The sequence below is a fragment of the Styela clava genome, chromosome 5, assembly GCF_964204865.1.
Source record: "Styela clava chromosome 5, kaStyClav1.hap1.2, whole genome shotgun sequence".
NCBI lineage: Eukaryota > Metazoa > Chordata > Ascidiacea > Stolidobranchia > Styelidae > Styela > Styela clava.
The window spans coordinates 11412028-11434150 of NC_135254.1; the positions used below are offsets into that span (position 1 = coordinate 11412028).

General features: G+C 34.8%; 1 long non-coding RNA gene across 1 annotated transcript; it reads left to right on the forward strand.

The window, feature by feature from the left end:
- Positions 1-2993: 2993 nt before the first annotated feature.
- Positions 2994-22095, forward strand: LOC120344991 (uncharacterized). Its single transcript, XR_005569807.2, has 6 exons — positions 2994-3301; positions 4238-4344; positions 6789-6885; positions 10215-10332; positions 13904-13998; positions 21214-22095. It is a non-coding gene; the product is annotated as an uncharacterized LOC120344991 (long non-coding RNA).
- Positions 22096-22123: the final 28 nt, after the last annotated feature.

Sequence of the window (22123 nt, forward strand, 5' to 3'; positions counted from 1 at the left end):
TTATATATTGCTGCGTGTTATAAAATATAGATTATGATTTTAAAATTGTTTATAGAGTATACATTTAAACTATTTTGGAAACTGTTTTGCGGATTTCATATTTTATCGTACCGTCATATTCTTTAATGCGTCATATTTCAGTATCTTACTGTGCCTGTACTTCCTAAATTTGTTCACAAATCAATAATATGTCCGGTTTTACATATGAATAATTCTTATAACATAATAAATGTTATTGGGTAATAAGTTGCTTACTTCAATAATACTGTCATCGTCTTTGACGTGTTGGTTTTGCCAAGTAAGTGTTGTCATCTTCCCGCGAGCGGTTTCCACTCTTGTCGGTATGGAGACGTTTCAACGATATGGATGTCGCCCCCTAAGATGCCAGACAGCTACGCCGTCATTTGTTTTTATTACTCAATACAGGGTCGCGGCCATAGGTTGTCTGGTCGTCTATCGGGTATATTAGTCTATAGTAGCTCAGATATTAAAATCAATTTTAAAATCAATGATTTTATTTTTCTTTCGAATTTTGCTTTGATCAGTTCGCCGAATGCATGACATTATAGAATTTCTTTTGTAGGGAGATAAGTGATGTCATTATTTATCCGCGTATCATTTCTATTAGATGTCAGTTTTTTTGATGAAATACTGCTTGAATATTCATCATTAAAACCTGTTTACTTATATATAGTCATGCTATTTAGCAAATAGGTCATTTCGAATAGCATACACAGTGCACAATTATTTGTTCTCAAATACCAAGTCATGCCAACATTTTGAGAAATAATCTTTCAATTTCATCATTTGTATTTGAATAGTATTGGCCGAAAGCCGTGTCATGGTTCACAAGTTAATTCGTTTATTCGAATCACGTCCATATGATACGTTTTTCAATATCAAAATTTACTTTCAATGACGTCATCGTGATTTGTGGTGAAAGGAACTGCGCATCTCACACGCTAGAAAAAAGTCGCCCAGCTTAAAGAATTTTTCAATATTGTGAAGACGATGAATCATCAAGCCTGCTTATATAAATCGCGCGTGACCATGTCGTACTTACTATATTTAAACGACAGAGGATGGCGGACCTGTGGTGTCGGTCATTTCCAACTTCGACCGTTCAGTAACCACATCACGTTTGAAATAGTTATGATACTCAGATGGAATACCAGTGAGAGTTTTTGAGAGGACAGGCTCTTTCTAGAAAAGTAGACAATATAGCGCATGATACTTTATTACTACTTAGTACTAGACAGTAAGTGTCACTTTCGTACACAGCGCTTGCACTCTTTATATTACATTTCAGTTGCGCTTGTATCTATACTGAAGGCTTGTCGATTCAGTGTAAGTTGAATTTGGATTCTCTCCTTTTTGCCTGCTATTTGTTAGAAGACAATTATAGCTGTTTTCGTTGAATATTTTATGGATTTATTTTGTCGTGTCTGACTTGAACTATATAATCAAGAATTATGTATCGACGCCCATCTTTCGAGGTCGATATTTTGTTGTGCTTTAAAAGAATATATCACTCCCTTACCATCTCGCAAACAGTATTTACTGTACTATCGTGTTAATGTCTCACTACTAATCCTATGTTTCTGCTTATATCAGGACAAGCTAAAAGATGAGACCAAAACCTAACCCAACATGAACATAGTAAAAGAAAATAGATTCGAAAATGGGTGATGGGGCAATCACCAAGAAACTATAACAGGATCGTGCCGTATTTACTACCGTGGATTTATGATCTTTCGATGGCCAAACAAAAAGAATAATTACTAAAATTTATCGAAAGTAGGCGCGGAAATCAATAGCACCTGTAAATTCCTATGTTCTAAAATTAGTATTCAGAATTAATTGAGGTTCTAATTAACTAAATTTTCTAAATTCTAAATTTTTTTTTCGATGACTAAAAGGGAATTTAAAAAATGGTTCCATTCCAGGTTTCCCACCATGTTTTGTTTTGATTTGAAGTTACTTTGAGAGAGAGAGATATTTCTAAGTGATATATCTAGTCCGAAAACGTCGCGTCAGTCTGCTCGAAGCGCACGTGATGCTTTTATATAGTTACACGTTACATAACCTTCTCTTGGTTTGTCTCGAGTTTGAATGAAGCTCCATAGGCGTGCCTCTTCAAGATGACACAGCAACTTTTTGTTTGTTTTTCTGCTTGTAATAGTCACAATTTCTGAGCATTGGTGGAATATTTCTATCGGAATTAATCCAATTTCGAAAAATTTGTTTTGATATCAGTATTGGCTATGCTGACTTTATATGACAGCTGACTTTACTGATATTCTCATTACCTTTATACAATATGAAATGTCAAAATAAGTGATGCTTCGTATTAGGAAAGACATTTGACAAACAATGGATGACGTCATCTTTCATGTGGTAGTCACGTGGACACAATATGGCGTACTCGACTAGTTCAATATGTTGAAGGTCGATGGCTGACGCTGATTACAAAAGAGATTTATTTAGTTTCCATTTACCACCGTCCACCACGTCTGAAATAACGTAGTACACGATATACCTGTCTGTTGGGTAATATAATATGACTTTTCATGATACATGTGTTCTAGTTAATGCCAAAATACTGTGCATACTTGAATATAGCTTTGTCTCATATTTATACCACAGTCCTGGTTGGACATGTTCAGCTTACTGTCTTTCTCGACATATTTTAAGAAAAAAAATTCTTTCCCTGGAATTGACGTGTTTGTGGAAGTAGTGACGCTTTCCGTTGAGTAATCACTCGCCATTCGAACCCGTTTTTATTTTTACCGCATAAAATTTGCGAAATTTTCTCTGAAGCAAACTCGTTATCGGTGTTTGTTTCCATCCTTCCCTGTTACCACCGACTGTGGGAGTAAGAATTATAAAGGATGTTGCTCTTCCGTTCATCGTTTAAACCAAATATAAAAAATGGCGTTCAAGCATTCGACCAGTATAATAATCAGAGTCTCGGCACGGTACCTTTACATGCTATTTTGATGGAGTTTGTGCGGTGCGGTGTTGATTTGAATATTTCCGTGTGGGATATAATTTAATTATCTGCCAAATGGCACACCGATGTTTGATATATTAATTATCAATATATTCATTTGCAGTTATATTATTGTAATTAAACGTTAGAGTGCCTCATAGTTTCACTAGCTTTTGGTACCTTGGATTAGGGGATGAAAAACAGTAAGAATGAGTAATATCGATTATTACAGCCAAAGTATACACCGATCAGAATGAAATAATTGACGTCTATGGATCCGATGTTGAAGGAGACTGCAGTGGATATGAAGTAAGATTGTTTTGATATGGTTCTGATGATTGTTTCAGACTGTGATATATTATTTGTTGTCGAGCACTGAAAGTTTACGAACGGCAAAGTTTATATGCTTAGAGATATTGTTGGCAGGTAATAACCTACCACGTCTATCGTCAATCACCAATTCGTTTTTCTAGGATACCAGATGCCAGTTTTTTGTCTGTCGACTCCCACAATAAATAATGTTTCAATATTTGACGGAGGTCGTGAAATTCGTTATTCATTTCTATATCAAAAAGACCACAAACTTGGTAATCTTGAAAATGAAAATACCCCTGTCTAGTCTAGACTGATTAATGTTCACGAAACGTGATGTATTGTATTTTTCTGAAATGTTTCAAGTCATTTCAAATGTCATTCTCGCTTTACTAAAGTATTTTTCGATGATCACCTGTATCAGTGTTGATAACTAATTACGTAATAAAATTTGACACTGATGAATTTGATTCTGACGTAAAATATGGGTTCAAATCTTCTAACCCAAAGGGTCATGAACTGTGTAGGCACTGTCGAATCGAAAAGATTGTGGTTCGTTAAAAAAACTATCTTTTTACCTAATAGCATTTGCTGTTCGGAGTGAAGAAAGCTATGAAAATCATATCCTTTCGACATCGCTGTTTTCGAGTCATATTGACAACAATCAACCTTTGAATCTTGTCTTATGACGTAATGTTATCATCACTCGAACTTTGGAATTTTCAGACAAGAATTCCTCTCTCGATCTCAAGGGTCATCAACCCTATCTCGTGATCACAGCGTCATCATGGCGCAATCATTTCAGCGAACGCAATCAGATGTTAGATCATGTATGGTGTAATTATAAATCATACCACTTTTCCTAATTTTACAATGACCCATGTTAAAAAGGCCGCTGACTGAACTAAAAAATTAATCTGACCTTATTTTTAGGTGACGGTAGAAAAATTCATTCTGGTTCCAACTGGTGATCTCTGGACACGCCGAGATCTGAGCGGTGAATACAGATGACGCATCGTTCTATTATATATTTATGACAGGTAGAATGATATTCTCATTCATTTCTGACAGAGCTTAATTTGATCGTTCATTTAATCTGTAAAAACCCGTATAACAGTAACGTTACACTAGAGCATTTCTATAGTGCCATTTGCTTCGGCACCTTGGTCACCAATTCTGCTTTTAGCAGCTTAGTCCTGTTCTTCAGATCTCGCAGTGTTGGTGACGGGTGAACAAAGAGAATGGGCAATAACATCGTAAAACTTTTTCCTGGTATAGTCTTACTGACGTAAATGTGGGCACTCATAATTGAACGTTACACTAGGGAATATATATCACTATATAAACTCATGTGTGGGCTTTTGTGTCACGTTACATAAAGTCCAAATATTTTTTTTTGTAACGTTGAAATGTGCCCTATGCCACCGCAAACTATCATCCTTTTGGGGACTGATTACATATTGTATTTATTCGTCTATCCATTGACATTCCGCGATTGCGCTTTTACGTCAAGCCTTTATGATTTGGCGCTATCATTGTATAAATAGGTACAATTTCGTTCGTTATTAAAAGATTGTAGTTGCGTAAGATTTAATGACGTTCTTTCAATGCGTTACCTAACTGAAATAAAGCGCCGTCATTCGTCTCTTTTAAGCATTGACATTGGCAATGGCTGATGAAATAACAGGTGTCTCTCGATGAATGTACTAGCGGAAGTCAACACTAAGTATTACAGCGTCGGAGTATGTTCGGTATTTGGATTTTTGACAATGGAGAAAAGTGATAATTAGACTGTGTAGTTTAATTAATAAATTTCGTGACCACATGAATAGATTATAAAAAGAAGCTTTGTCAGTGAGATTTTAAGACTATGCTATGTTTCCATTTTTTAATCAAGTAAAACGACTTTGCGGCCTGCCTAGAACACCTTAATCACCAATGTGATTGCTTGACATTATGATTCGACCGCATTGGATTAAGGTGACAAGACGGGTTTGCACTATATCATCGTAATAAGGTACAGTATTCCATTTCTTCACGGAACAAGGAACCACTGATAACAAAGTTTGTTGGATAGGATAGAAGTGTCTATATGCTAGCATTTCAGTATTTTAAAGCTCGCTACTTCAGTACCTTATTTGAAGTGCGGGTGTGAAAATACTGCATACAGAAGTATTTTACCAGATAATTCCGATTTCGTATACTAGAATCAAACAGAAAAATATATAGAAATCGATTTCCTGATCACAAAACAGTTTTATGTCAATACTTCCAATTATTTTTGTCCAATCAAATTTTTGTATATTTTCAGTCCCAAAAAACTAAAAGTTTGATTCCGCTCGAGTAAAGTTATCATATGAAGAGTCAAATTTAAAATTCGCATTTTTATTATTCTGCGTTTTGTCAAATCTTCTTATCGCACAACACGGATTATTAGCGGATATATCAGGCTTCGTGGTGCCTATTATAATATCAAGCTTCTTAGAATTACATATTTCGAAACTGATAAAAATGCAGATGGTTTCGATACTTCACACTTTATTATTTGTTACGACGAAACACAGGAAGTATGTTGGCAGTATTTGAAAAACTGGAGGCAGCTGCGTTTCTTTATTTTGACTCGAGAAAACTAATAAATTTAAAACATGATGGCTGCCTGTCAATTTTTTTTCTGGCCTCAATTTCAGTGGTTGTGAACTTGTGGTAATTTCTCGTATTTTAATCGCGACACAATTACAACATATATACACTCTTTAGAATTGTGTGGAGCAGATTCGTTAAGCTATAACATACACGGCCATTTTAAATTGTTAATGGAGTATCATATCACAAGCGTGGGCCACACGTGAAACACAGTGAAGGATTGTTTTTATGTATGTCGAATTTTACCATACGCTAATCGTTTTCTGAGAAATCCCACAAACCGCACGTTGCATGAGTCTCTAACCATGCGTTCCCATGCATTTTATGAATGAAAAATAATCCGCCTGAATTTACTATGATTGATTCCGGAAGGAATTTGTGAATGAAAAATAAACGGTAAATACCACGCTATGATTAATATAACGTGTATGTAATACACAAGGGGAAGGATATTCTTGCTTGTTAATGCACGCATAACCGTCAGGTCGGACTTCCCATACGCTTATACAACGTCGAATTATGACAAATATTATTTTTTATGACGGGGCATTTCCATTCGTAAGAAAACCTAATTAAGGATGTTTTGTAGGATGTAATTTTTACAATTTCGTTTTATTCTGGAAGGATATAACCATTATGGTGGAAATGATATCAAATCGTGGAATTCTCTAATGTCAAATTTAGTCTTGTAGATTTCATATCCTGTACCCTGTACCGATTGTGTATTCTTGAAATACCCGAGGGTGCAATAAAGAATAAAGAGTTGGCTACGGCATTACTGGAATTGAAACTGGAACTATGATTTAAATACGAAGCCTAAAACTTGTTTCATTTTTCATAGAACGTTTCGATGAAGGAATTTTCAATTTCCATGATGCTGACGAAGTTTTGGACATCGAATTAGGAGATTAACATTTCAGCAGATGTAAAAAACAAAGGTGAAATAAAATGAACGCATAATGTTGCCTACAATCCTTATTGCCTCAAAATATCACGTGGTTGACGTCGAATCACGTGATCATGAAAGAAAAAGGAGGTTTCTGGAATCTATAAACATAGATGAAAGTTTATAAAAGTTGAAAGATAATCTGAACTTGAATTCAAATAGAACTGTCATTTGATGTAACATATTTTGTTATGAATTGATTAGTTCTGTAACGACCTTTCAGTAAATTTGCCACTCGCGTGTACGCACATTACTTCAGCTAAAATGCAAATTATTATTGAATGGACTGGCGGTCGACAATTTTTCATACAATTGATGAATGGTAGTCGTTGGGTTGAGAGTAGTGCAACGTGACACCACAAAACACGGTATTAGGCATCTTACTCATGCCACGTTTAAAGTGGAAAGTACTATACGAGGTCGAATTAAAACACGTTATGAATATGGAAATTTTTCACAAAAGAAGACAAAGAAGATTATGAACACTCGTTATTGAATTTAAAAAAGGTGTATTGCGCTATTATATTACTAATAGCTCCTCGCGAAAACCTGAATATTGTCTTGGGGTCGGACATAAAAGCATCTACTTTTGACGACTTTATTGCCGTTCGTAATTTGGACGACCTTCAATGATATTTGACTTGAACTGAGTGAAATGTCACGGCACACGTATTCCAACTTGCCCTAACGTCACGTATTGAAACTGACGTCACGTCACGAGGTATTTTGGTTCGAACAATCCGTGATCTTAATATGAATGCGGTTTCAAGTAATATTACATTCAAGTGACGAAACAAGGCAAAATGTCAGTTTCAGCATGTAGTCAGAAATGTGAAAATAAAGATTTTTTTGGAATTGACACATGTTTATTTTAATAAACAATTAAACTATGCATCTGAAAATGTTATGCTGGGTGATTTATCTAATGAGCAAAGTTCGAATTTACTTTCTCTACAATTTTTTAGTGTGATATTCAAAATTTAAGTTTGATTTGTTCTAAACTTGCCATTTTGGAAATGACATCATCATTTATGCAACTTTCGGCAGTATCATAATTTCAATATAAAATTGGTCATGTTTGTTTGGTCTTTCGGCAGATTTCCAGAAATGCAACTATCCGGATATTAGCCTAATTTTTTCTCAAAATAAATTGATAATTTCGATTCATAATGATTGAACTATTTTGGATTTCCGTGTGTGTCTGAGAGCTGGAACCTCGAAATAGAGCAAAGCTTTCAAGACAGGTTGTCGCCCATAACTTTCCTCAGAGGTGGGTCTCCCTCACTTTTGTTAGGTGAGTGTACATGGCTTTCACTTTGCTTAACTCGGCAAATATTATCGAATTTGTACTTGCGACTACCTCGGAAAAAAGTACCTCTAAATTTGTATTTGTTCGGCGCTATTTAACTGATACAATTCAATCAACGTTTCAATAATCTTATCCTAAATTTACTCTAAAACGAATTTTTTTGCCCGACTCACAGATTCAATTTTGATTTGAGAAGTTTACCAAAAAAAGATCAAAAATGTTTGTAATCATTCATTAAATGATGATAAAAACTTTCGAAACATACTTGCCAAAATGCACGTTTATTGCACGACAAATTCAATTATTAGATTGTAAGGGAGGGCACAGTCAGAATACAGTCTGATACCTCTGATAAGCACTGAAATATTTTTGAAAGATCATAAGATAACAATGTGTTTCTATTATATTTTTAAACGTCTTCGTCTGGTCTATTTTTTGTATAATATTATCTATACGTCAATCATGGACCATCGATAAACCACGTGTTTTAAGCGCCTAGCATTAATACCTCATCCACGATTGTGTATTGCTTTTGTGTCTTTTCTTTTTGTACACTCATGTATGTCCGAATAACGTACTTGTCTTTGAATATAATTGTACACACAAACACTGTAATTTTCCACCTGTACCTACCTCAAGTTTATTTTCCTGTGTCATTTTTATATTTCTTTTCTCCTTTCTCTGATAATAACAATGGTAAGATTACCTATCCCACTGTTTATTGGAAATTTTATTAAAAAAAATTACACGTGAAATTGTGGTGTTTATTTCGCAATATTTTTAAAAAGTGGGTTCAACTTAGCAATGGGAATGATGGAATAGTCGAATTTCATTAAATACTCAATTAAAAATGATGTATTTTCAAAATTGTATTCGCTAAAAATGTATTGTGGCACGGAGTACTTACCCCATCCCAAAATATGATAGCTCTCGACTATGGGATATATTGCGTTGGGCGTAACTATATAACAAGAAACGTATATCGGGCTTTAGAAACATCTCAATCATAATGTACTTGAATTTCACTTGATCTGTTATGTCCGGAAATATGGGTGTTTATGTATGGTTTTCTACTGTTGTTGAAAGATGTAATGAAAATTATAAAAAGCATCTGTTTGGAGTGATCTCGTTTTAAAGTTTATTTGATACTCAAGAAAATGGTTCATTAGTTCAACCAGTCTCCAGTTACATATTAGTTTGAGAGATAAAGTTTTACTCCTTTTTTATCTTTAATCTATCTCAATCCCGCATCAAGAATATTGTCTCATCGAGTCACGGTTAATCATGAAATAATGTACCGGTAATCAAAATGACTGTTTGTTGTGTATTTGTCCTGTAGTGTGGAGCAAGTTATTTCTTTTTGGTAAATTGGCGAAAACTTTTTCTCGGGCCTTTAGTTGGTGATGTCTTAAAGACGATTGCAATTTAGATACACTCATTTGATCTATGCCCAAGAAGTCGTTATCGCCGCGATTTTGATCTAATAAACATATGGGCAATAATTTCGTAAAGGTGGTCTTATCAAAACTTGTTATTTGTAAAAAAAAAGAGTCAAAATGGACACTTTGTTGACGGCCAGCGGTTATCTTCGAGTAGGCTATTGCCCGCCTTTTACCCTACCTGGCCGAATGGAAGATAACCAGAATAAAAAAAAGTAAATCAGAAAAGTAGTGAACATTATTAACATAATCGAAAAGTACCTACTTTTTTTCTTAAAATCATCCGTACCAAAAGTATCAAAACTTTGGATTTGATTTTTTCACTATTTCAATCGGGGTGAACGAAATTGATATTTGAAAATTGTTTTTTGAGAATACAAATAAATAATGGAATTATAGTTATTGTCAAAATCCTAATCCGTGATGCAAAATCGTGATTTTGAATATTCAACTTTGAAATTTTTTGAATAAAAGAACTGACTGACTATTTTGTCTGACTATTCGAAATATGAACATCCTAACAATACATATTACATTTATTCATTGTTGAGCTAAACTAGTAACTTTTTACAGATATTGAACTATATTCTTCATTATCATCGAATGTGAAGTGCATCAGTGGTCCCAGAAGAGTTTATTCTCCTTATGCAATTGCTAAAGTTTGCAGCCAGATCGGAGAAATGCTGTTTGGGTAAGTCAGGATATACCATACTCTCTCAAGGTTCCATTACATTTGAACCCACAATTGCACCTGCATACTATTGCACCTATGAAAATTTTATTTTTACGGATATTTGAACCCGTACTAACCCTAACCCATGGATTTTAGCACCCTCATATAGATTGAACCCGCGGATATACACATGGGTTCAAATGTATGATTTCAAATGTACCTGGGTTCAAATGTACGGTCACCTCTCTCGACTACGTTGAATCAGAAGTTCCAGCAAGCTATAAAACATATAGACAAAACACACAAACGGACATATTTAAACATAAAATGTAATCTTTATTGCCCGTTCCTTCGGATTCTGGGAGAAGAAAATGGCAGCTAAATAGTTACGCAGATTTTCCCGTTTCCCAAGAAACCAATCGTCACGATCATCACGCTGCAATAAACTGGAAACCAGTTTAAAGAAAACATTGGGAAAATTTTATCACAATCGACACAGATTCCTTTTCACAAAGTCATGCTCTAAATAAACCCAATCATCAGAAACGATTTTTTCTAAAAATAGTTTATTTATATCATTTTGCCACTTTTTAGGAAAGTGTATGATTTGACGAAGGATTTACAATTTTCTCATCTTCATGTTTTAACTATATATACTGAACTATTGGTAATCATGTAGTATGTGAACCAAGATGGCGGACACCTGAACGTAATATGTGTACCAGGTTCAGTTACACTACGGGAGTCACTTTGCTTTTCCCCGAACTAGTAATAGAACTAAAATATGGAAAATTGGAATACAATTATGGCCTAATCCTAACCTGGTAGGCATACTACGTTCCGGTGGTCACCATCTTGCTTCACATACTTCGGGATTCGGGAGTATCGAATTTTATATAAAAAATTTTTGCTTTACATTACGTGATTACCGCGGAAGTGCTTAAAAATCGCTTTTTCATGGACACGCCCTAGATTCAATTTTACAGCTATTGCACTGCCGTAATTACATTAACTCGAGAGTCGTTTTCTCTACATTATAGGAAATGTTTACCGACCTTGGTCTTGTACATATTATCTTTATTGCACGATTCTATGGAATTGTTTACTGTCATATATTATAAAACGACCCGCCTTTCCGTATTTGAATAAGCGCGGTTATTTCGAAAAATTTGAATTTCGCAATTATTTTACGTCACTTGGCCTTGATGCCGTCAGTCTATAATTGTACGTTATGCCTGGTTTAAACATGGTCAGAAATATTTCTTAGTTCATAGATAATCAAGTATAAAGCGTATACAATGAGTAACTAAGCCATGCTTGGCATCGCGCTTTCGAAAACGTAACTTGACGATGTGGTATTTAAAATTATAGGGCATGTTAGTGAGATGCGATAAAGCGCACTGGCTTGAAATGTGAGAATTTCTATATTTTTCCGAGATTTTTTTTTGAAAAATATTGCACATTTCTTGTGCGGGATTCTTGAAGAATTGAAATACAACCGCATGTTTGGGTTAGCTACCGGTAGATGGGTTGTAAAAAAAAGCTTTAATTTGGCGTCACAACTTTGTCCTAACTAAAAATACGATGCAAGTGGAGCCTAGACATTCACCCAGATGTCGAAGTGTTCTAATTTATTGAAAACGTTTTTCAATTTTGACATCGCGTGTAGAATTTGGAAGGCTCTTTCAATTCTTTTATACCGTACAAGACTCGGTCCGGTAACCATTGATATGTATGTAAGAGCTGTTTGCTAATAATTGTTATTTCAATCTCCGATACCGATCCGATCAACATATCGGGCCAGAATCTCTTATTGATTATGTTGAATTTCTAGTATTTTATACGCCTACAATAACAAAAAGCGCGAAGAAGAGATGATATAAATGCCGGCTTATCTGTGTGAAACTTCACATTGTAATTTTCTCCGAACAGTATACAATTACCCCGTCTTACGCAATTTCACGCAAAGGCATTTTTCGATCTTTTATATCTCCCTTGTCCAGTTATACCATACACCGATACATGATATCCTGGCTTATTGTCCAGTTTACGATATAATTAATGGGCATCGTAATTAGTATCCTTCCATCAGCTTCTGTCGTACACTGTTTGGACCGTTGCCGTGACAACGTATGTACCGACGTGACCACTGCTATAAAATCTATTATGATGTCATTTGTTTTGCTCGACGACATAAAGCACCATAATGGCACCACTAGCATAATCGTACACCAAATTCAACAATCACAGCAAAGAGGATTTTATTTGTTGATATTTAGATATGTCATCTATGATTTATATGAGGACCATTTACTTTTCTTGTTCGATCAAGTACGGGAACAAGATAGTCCATTTATAAAAGCTAAATTTGGTTTGGTCCAAACATGTATGTCGGAAGCAGAAATCTTAAAATTTGCACAATGCAGTTTCTCTTCCAGTTATAGTCTATTAGTTGAACAATTGATTATAAGACCACCAACAAAGCTTGTTTTGCTCGCTTTTGTTGTTTTATTATTTCGTCACAATTTAAAAAAATAATTTTCAAAACAACAACATTGGTTAGCTTGGTTCCTCAAGCTATACTGCAATCATATTTGACTATTGCCTCAAAAAAATGCTATTGCTGTGAAAGCCAACTGGGTTTTTAATGGTAGTCGTTTCGTTCAGTTCAGACGACGTTTTTGGACAGGTGAGTGGACCTATGGATCGATTTAATACTATGTTGTTGTTCTTGTTATTCGTCATCATTATCATTAAATAGCTTTTCTCTTTCAATACTGGACCAATTGCTTTAAAATTTTCAGTGGTTATAGATTGTTTTTTTTGCCAGACTATTACTTTTATTTATTCCTAAATTTTTTATGAATCTCATGAGATCTAATATTTTATTTAAAATAGCGTTGTATTTCTTTTTAATTAAGGAACACGGTTTTTAATCCGCCAAGCGTGACGGCGGATTCTGAAAATCCATGCTATTGGAAACTCGGAAGTTTTTTGAGAGTACCGGTAACGTCAAGGGTAAGGACTGCTTCGCTCTGTCCCACGTGTCCTATATTTGAGCATTGCTCTCATGTTTTAAATTGATTCCTCAGCTTTATCAAATTTTACATGACTCGAATTATCTGGTTTAAATTGATAGCATTATTTACTCGACCAGAGTCGGACTCGATTCATCGTGTATCAAAGACTCTAAGTGACCCGAGTCATTCTAAATGAAATCACCCAGCCACGTCATCAACTAACCGCCAATGAGACTCAGCTTAGTGATCGATCGACTTGACTTCGGACATGACTTGTGAATCGGATCACCTGTGACTCGACCTTTCTCACGAATCGGGGTTTATGAACATTAAATCAAATTTAATTAAATTAAATTAAATCAGTAACTGATAGATACTAAATAGTTTTAAAATACCTTTTTGCAGTGAATTTTAATTTTGAAATATTAAAAATTTCAACAACTTTCAAGTTCACTTCACTATTTGAAGAGGAAGGCTGAGGTTTCATCCCAATTAATTCCAATTCATAGCTTGTTCGCATTTATTCGGAAATTGCTCATGTCTTATTTTATTCAACATTGTTATTTCAGCATCCTACTGATCCAGTGGTAGGAGTGTACGTTATGTATAGCTTCACCTTCATGAGCGAATTACTCCAAGTAATAAAAAGAAACTAAAGCAACAGGTCAGTTTTATAAAAAAAAATTATGAAACGTTATGTATACGGTATAAGTGTATAATATATCAATACAGATGGTCAGTCCAACACCAAACGCTTTTTTTTAAGTTTTATCGCTAATAGCAAAATATCTACCACCCCCAAAATTTGGAACCTCCTTTCTCAAAATGAAAAGCTGGGGATATTCAGCTACTAAATGAAGTACAGTCGTGTTATTTCAGTTTTAAAAAGAATATGGGCTCATTCCAACATCAAAAGATATGGCTGTAAATTAGGGGACTGTTTTAAACTTTAGGTAGTCTCGATCAGCTACCGTTCTTACCACGTCAATTGGGACGTGGTAGATAAGTCATCCCCCATTTCCGCAGCTCCTTCTTTTTCAGAACTTTTTTCGTGCGCAGCTAAGATGCGACTCATTCTACATAATAAGAGTGAGCACTAAACAGGTCTGAAACGTATTATAAATTCTCTTCAAAGGTTGCTCACTAAATTGACCGGGACTTGAATCCTAGGTATGTAAACTTCAAAGCCAGTATAAGTTTCATATGGTAATCGCACGATACTCAACAAAATCGACTATAATTTATGCGGTATGATCTTCAGTTATGGAAAAATACCAAGGATTTAACAAATCCACAAATGCCTTCGGCAAACCGCTTTCGTTTTATATATATCAGCTAATATTCGCGGTTAGGTTCATATAGGTTCACTCAAGTAATCTACTCTTGACATAAAAAATAAATTTGAATATACGACGATTAAATTACATCTTCATGCACGATATTGGCTAAATACCGAAACAGCCCATTATTCTGATGAAAGAGTATGCCTGATTATGATTTTTGAAACCTGGATCAGGATTGTCATTAAAATTGATTTGAATAAATCAAAAACATATGTGAATACTCAAGAAATCTAACATTAAGTGTATCAGAAAAATCAGTAATACCGATATCAGTATACACTTTGTTCGAAATATCTTGTTTTTAGCTTTGATTAGACCGTCAGCATCAGCTTCATTCATCGATGTAGATTGTTGACTCCATATTGCCATTTAATTCATCTTTATAAGTAATAAAAATGTAAAGCTCAATTGCATTGTAGGCAAGTAAAAAAATGCCGTAAGAAAAACAAATGGTGATATTCCGTACCGAACTTCTAAATGTGTAAAAACAACTTCGGATTGTACTGTCAAAAATTCAATGTGAGGACTTCCTTTTCTATGGCATTTGTGTGTAATCCATACATGTATAGTTATTATAATGCAGTATGACCATTGGTGAAAAAAAACATTGTATTTGTCGCAAAAATGTGGGTAAGGTTTTGAGTTTTTATTATAGCTGATAACGTTGTTTACGCCAACACTAATGCCGTAATTGCTAGTGTTGTTATCAATTATATCAAAATTTTGAAATATTTTCTATATGACGACACAACGCACATATTCTAGCGTCATGCCACAGCCTGAAACATGGGGTGTACAAGATCTTTCAGTCTGTTCTTCACTCATAAAACCATTACATAGTGTATACCATTCAAAATTTGTTCATTCTTTCGCATTGGATAACTATGACTTCCCCCACTATAACATTCATAAATGTAAGAAAGGCTCCATTATCACTTGAAATTCAGTAATTTTAATACGAAACATACAAAGACAGGATAATTTATGTCGAACTTATGAGCATTGGGATGCGTCATACACGCAGGAATAGTGGAAATACAAAGAATATAGTGAACATGAACACATATCTAGATATTCAGTGTAGAAAATTGCACAACTTTTCCCACAAAACCGTATAACATAAGTTTAGTTCTGATCTTAGTCAAAAACGGGCCGACGTACGGAAACACAGACTTGCCGATCATAAACCGGGATTCTTGTCGCCAGAAAATAAATACGCGGTCGTGATTCCGTTAACTTTTGAGTTTATCGTTGCGTAATGCCGGTACCCGCCGGTGAACTGGTATGCGCGACATATTTTTGCAATTACGTCTTGTTTATTGTTTAAATATTTATTAGTGTTAAACTTAGAACTAAACGTCGTACTGCTCGTCTCGTGAAATATTTAATGTGACATAAAATATGCCAAATTTCCGTTATTGAATATACGGTAGTTTAAAAACAATATATGCTAGTATATTACGATGTATAATGTGCAAATATATGAACGCAAATGTAAGAGGTCATGGAAAAATGTTCCCCCATAGCCATATGTAATATAATAGTTTTCTCATGAATTAAAATCAAACATTCAAAATTTGGGGTGATAAGTTGGGTCATTAGAAAGATTCGTAAACACCAAACAATTTAGGAATACCCGCCTAGCAACTACTTCAATCTTCAGATATGGATATTGTGCATCGATTCGTCTAGTACAGGGGTGTGCAACTTTTTTTGCTCCAGACGTAGTTCAGTCTAGTTGGGCCACGCGAAAAAAAAGGTTTTTCATGTACACGACGAATTAAAAAATTCTCACACGGAAAAAACAATCGCTTAACCTTGCAGTAGGAAAGGCACTGGGCAAAACGCCAAAAGATTTAACGCATTGACAAAAGTAAAACAAATTACAGATTTTTAACCATGTCTGCATTTTTAAACATAAACTGTCGGATCAGGATTTATTGGGTGTTGTCGAAGGGCCACAATGGTTCAGTAATTGCGGCGAAAATCGACTTTTTCACAACCCCAACAACAACAATAATTCTACAAGGCTATCCATGTGTATACTTCTTGTTGGATTTCTTATAAATTAACGGATAGTTACCATACGTGCCTCACTTTTCAACAAAAATTTGTATGCCAAAGTTATTTTTTCACGATTTTATTTCAACAAAACATATGTGCAAATTACATGAATCCGAGGCTATAAAATATACTTTCCATTTCTAACAATTTAAAAAATTAGTAGTAGAATAGTATTTAAGTTTCTTGTTTCTTAGTTTGAAAACGCTTCGACATACTAACCATTTGTCTTATCTCTGAATTTTGCAAAACATAAAATTTCCTTTAAATTTGGAAGAAAGTCAAAGTAGTCGAAACATACTATTGCGAAATTTCTTGTTTTACACGATTCTATGAAACGTAACAGTCACGTACGATTCTAAAGCGAGCCATAATACACTTTTGTCGGTTTCCGTTCGTTTTCTGTTGTCGATTTTTTCTCCTTTCTTGTGAAAAATAAATTACCTTTGATGGTAGGACCTTGCTGTTTAAAATTCTCTGCAAAACAACCTTGTCGTCATTTTTAGGATCTTTGTGTCTGCTGCATTGTGGCTAATGTGTATCTATGTCGTTTTAGAATATTGGATAATTTATCTTCCTTCCTTCCTTACGATATTATTTTTTTAAAAACATAATCAGAGTAAAGTTTTGTAAGGCGCGTTAAATTCAACTGAGATCGAATCGCAGGTTTTGTTGAAATTTTGGGGTCAAATCCCATGCCCACCAGCCAACCCATGGTGTAATGAAGTGAATTCGGGTGAAGATTTCGTTGATATATTTATCACACTTCTTCCTATTATTGATAATTTTACTAAAAATCTTCATGTTTCTTAATAACCGTCATTTTGTTGGCCTGAGGAAAAATGTCTACATCTAATCGTTATTTCTTCCGGCAAAAAGTGCGAAACTAGACGCTGACAGGCGATTATATTTTAGTCAAGTTCATTTACCTACAAAACCAAATAATGTATCCATATAGCAATTAAGCAAGCCTTCGATCGTATTACCCAGAGTTATTACCCACTTTCGACCACAGGAGAAATTCATCTTGTGTATTTCCACTAATTTTTTTGACATTTATCGACGTAATACCTTGAGGAATTTTGTAATAACAGGTTCGTCTAGATTTTCAATTAGCGGCATTTTATTAAGCGGATGCATAATTGTCTCGCGAGTCCAATTCATTTTGAAGTACCATGTGGCTCTGTGGTAATGTTGCAGGCAAATTTGGTTTTTAATACCTATTTAAAATTTATATCCAACGCAACAATGAGTTGAAAGTATTGAATTATATGAAGAGATGTATTGTTTAATATCAAGACAAAAAAATTCAGTAACAGCCATAACAACGTGAATTCGGTCTAGAATTACTGATATTTCAAGATGACTAATATCGGCGAATTTTCCATTATACTCTATTTTATCTTAACGTGCTAAACAGCCCGATTTCATTTAATCAGAAATTGAGTTTTAAACTCTCGATTTTGATGAAAAAAATAATCTTTTTGTTTGTAGATAATCCGAGATCATGAAGTCTCCCACTCCACTTATATACATAAATACCGATATTTGGTTGATTTGAGTGCGAATAAACTTATACGTTTCTCTTTTTCGAGAATTAACACCAAAGTGCCAAAGACGCCATACTGATGCGTAAATGACCTAAACAAAATCGCGGTGACGTCTATTCCATAATTCACACACATACGTGATAGCTCCACAATGAATGTATCAAAATTGTTAGTGACGCCATAGAGCTGTTTGTAAGGTTAGCTACCCTCTCTCTCATCGTAGCTATGTCTGATACCGGGCTCAAATCCGCGTTAGGTATTCTATCACCAATTAGACACGGTACTTCGAGTTACGGTGGCCCATTTTGTATACAACTTGAATGGTGCTCATAAGGGGAAGAGGAGGTTTTAAAAATCGAAAGTTTCGAGAATCAAACTATACGTTCTAAAATTGTTTTCGTGCAACAGTGATTGAAAATAAGCAAATGTGAGGGGTTATTACTTATCGATTTTAATCGGTAAGTATGTTGATAGGTATTTGTCTGTCTGTCTGTTAGATGCACACGATATCTCACGAAAGCGAGATTGAATCTGCTCCAGATTTTGCATATGCATTCATCATATGTCGTACCAGAAGCCTATTGATTTCGGATGAATTATGTAGTATAATTAGCAAGTTATTAATTAATAAATGATGGGACACAAGGTGTCACTATGGAGTGAGAGCGCTGTTTTGGGGGTTTTAGGGTTCCCCTAACTTTCGATCGATAAGTCTTCGGTCTCTGACCGATATTCTCGTTTCATAATCGTGTATATTATATGTGTGTAGTTCGGATTATATCGAATACTATGGTGGAGTATATGGACCTAGTCCTAGATAATATATATATTTCTTCTCTCGGGGATCCACATACACAAAATTTCTTTTGTATGTTTATTTTTAACGGATGACTTAAAATTATTGTTGGCATTCATTGTTATTATTTGGATATTTCCCCTATTTTCAAACAGTATTCAACCGTTTATCATACCACTAACTCTACATAATATCGTCTTTCGAAGAGTTGTTTGTACGGACATGGTATACAGAAGTATATTAGTTAGCACGTGTTCTTTGTCTGGAAAACAGGATGCCAATCAATAGTGACTAACTAGTAACTATAATGTGTCACTTGTTTTTATACATCAGGGTATAATTTGCGCAATAATTGTTTTCGATTATGCTTGGCCCGTGGCGCTTAATCGCGTTACGACTCAAGTACGGCCGAAGGAAACGCGACGAAATGGGCGAATCCAGTGACTATACTTCAATAAACAGATCGAAAGACGTTTTTAATAGTGTGAATCACCCACTCAGACAACGAGCAAGTTTTGTTAGACCCGAAGGACCCATGAATCATAGCTTTTCATTAATTTCCCCATGTTTTTCAAGTCTCACTTTTAAAGCGACGCAACTGGCCATCATGGCAGCTATCACGTTTCCATGACAACTACAAAAGTCAATCCCAAAATGAAGTCGTGAATCACCACCTCAGAATCAAAATAATAGTCTATATTTGGGAAGTTTAAGAGTGTACTATTTATAAATGTTTGCAGTAGTTTTGTTTTAGGTGGCTCTATAAACAAGCTGTCTTGGAGCTACAACATAAAAATAAGATGCCATCTATTTGAATCCTTGGTTGACATGCGACTCTCGGCCATTCCAGATTCGTGTGCGCCCCAATAAACAATGAATATATATAGGGTCTGACATCTTCACACCCTCTATACACGATTCTTGGCCTAATGACATGCTCTACTATCATCCTCTTGTTTTCATTTGACACATTACTGAAAAATGATCATCGAGTTTGAGTACTTCTATACTCAACAAATTGCCATGTATAAATAATTGGATGAATTGAACGACCTCCCACTGCGAATTATTGTCTTTCTTTGTTCCCTTTAACTGAAGCGGCGAATCTAAACCACAAAAGCGTCATCGGTTTATTTGTTTGTTTGATTTCAAATTTACCTTAATTTTATGCTAACCGTGAAATTGGTTCTCATAAACACATTGGAAAGTACCGTTCGTCGATTCTTACGAAATTGTAAAGAGGACTTAATAACGGAAAAATAGGCTAGACGGTTCTATTATGTTAGAGTCGCGTTGAGGCCTAAACAGACTTATTTTATGACTACCTTTTCACCGTAAATAAGCACAATATGACAATATTGCTTGTTGATCAACAGATTCACAGTCTGAAACGAAGAAATCGTCTACTGTACAAGCAAATCATGTCTGTAAATTTAAATAATAAATGTCAAAATTTATAATTTGCATCGAGATTATTCAATTTTAATGGTTTGGTATACGGGGACTGCCTGATTTCAGCAAACAAAATAGGCGCCAATGAACAACTCATATATAATCCACATTTATTTGTTCTAAACGAAAAAAATAAGGACAAGTGATTTTGTCATTGACATATTATAACCACAAGTCCGTAGTTATTATTCAGTCGTGTTCATTAATCAAGTATGTCTGGTGATCGAAGTTCACCGGAGAAATAGTCTGCCACCCCGCACTTGGATCCACAATTTTTTCTCGCTATCTTATCTTTTCAAAAAGTTCTCCCATGAGGTCCAGACTGTAAGCACTTGACTACACAGGTGGAGGCAACTCGAGTGTTCTTGAACGATGATCGAAAATAAGCAAACAATGAGGGTTTTCCCAAACACATCATTGTGTGAGTTTGTAGTCCGGATTTGATTGAATATACTTGTAATAATATATAGAGATGAATCACACTTTTAATATATACCATCTCATTAAGTTTGTAACTCTTGGTATGTGCATGTATTTTACTCTGCCTATTCTCGATCAGTAATTCTTGAACGTATGAAGTGTTATAACATTGCTATCTGCATTTTTATCGCCCGCCTTTTTATGTATATGTAGGATGTTTCGTGCATAAACCTTTGAAATCTAAAATTTTTTTACAGCCTCAAATAAAACGAGAAGCCGTCAGATAAATAGAAAATGAACAATTTTTTTCACCTGAAGCAGAGCATACAGAATTTCAGGAAGAGACAAGTCGGCACCTTCTAATCAAATCCACCTGTTTTAAATAATTTTGGCGGTTGTCATCATTTTCCTTTGCACAATTTGAGATATTATGCATTCTCTACTATTTTAGCTACTATTTATTGTTTTCTTGCAAATGATGTGAACAGTCTCCGTATTGTTTGTTGAAGTTTCCAGCCTGGCTTAAGTTCGGAGGTAAAATACACCGAAACTGTTCTTCCTTACCACTACTGTTAGCTTGGAGTAGGGATATATTGCCAAAATCGTCATCTGAATGGTGTCTCACATATATATGTACAGAGTGACTAAAAAAGTACGAAGTATGGCCAGAATCACTTGCGATGTTGTTATCCCGCAGAATGAAGTAACTAACTCTTGAAGTAACTTACGTTTGAAAAAATAAGAATACAGTATTGTTTGTATCTCTTCTGTAGGAACGGCTCATGAGGAAAGTTATTCTATGACAACTGAGACTGAATAGTCCTTAATACTTATATATAATACTTAAATTGGATCTATATAAGTAAATGGTAAATCAGGAATTAGCGAACAGTATTAATGCACACTTTAGTACCAACAGAAAAGTGTAATTTTGTTATTAATGAGAAGCCGATTGAGCATTTTAAATTGATATAGAAATTTAAAAACGGGGTCTGCTTCCAAATCATATATTACGTTGTGAAAAAATCTTTGCAATTACGGACAAAAAACATAGTAACTATATTAATAATACTAGAAAATTGTTTTTACGATAATAAAAATACTTTTACAGTGGCAGTTAATTAAAAGATAAAACACTACTCGTGCGCTTGAGTGAAATATTAAAAA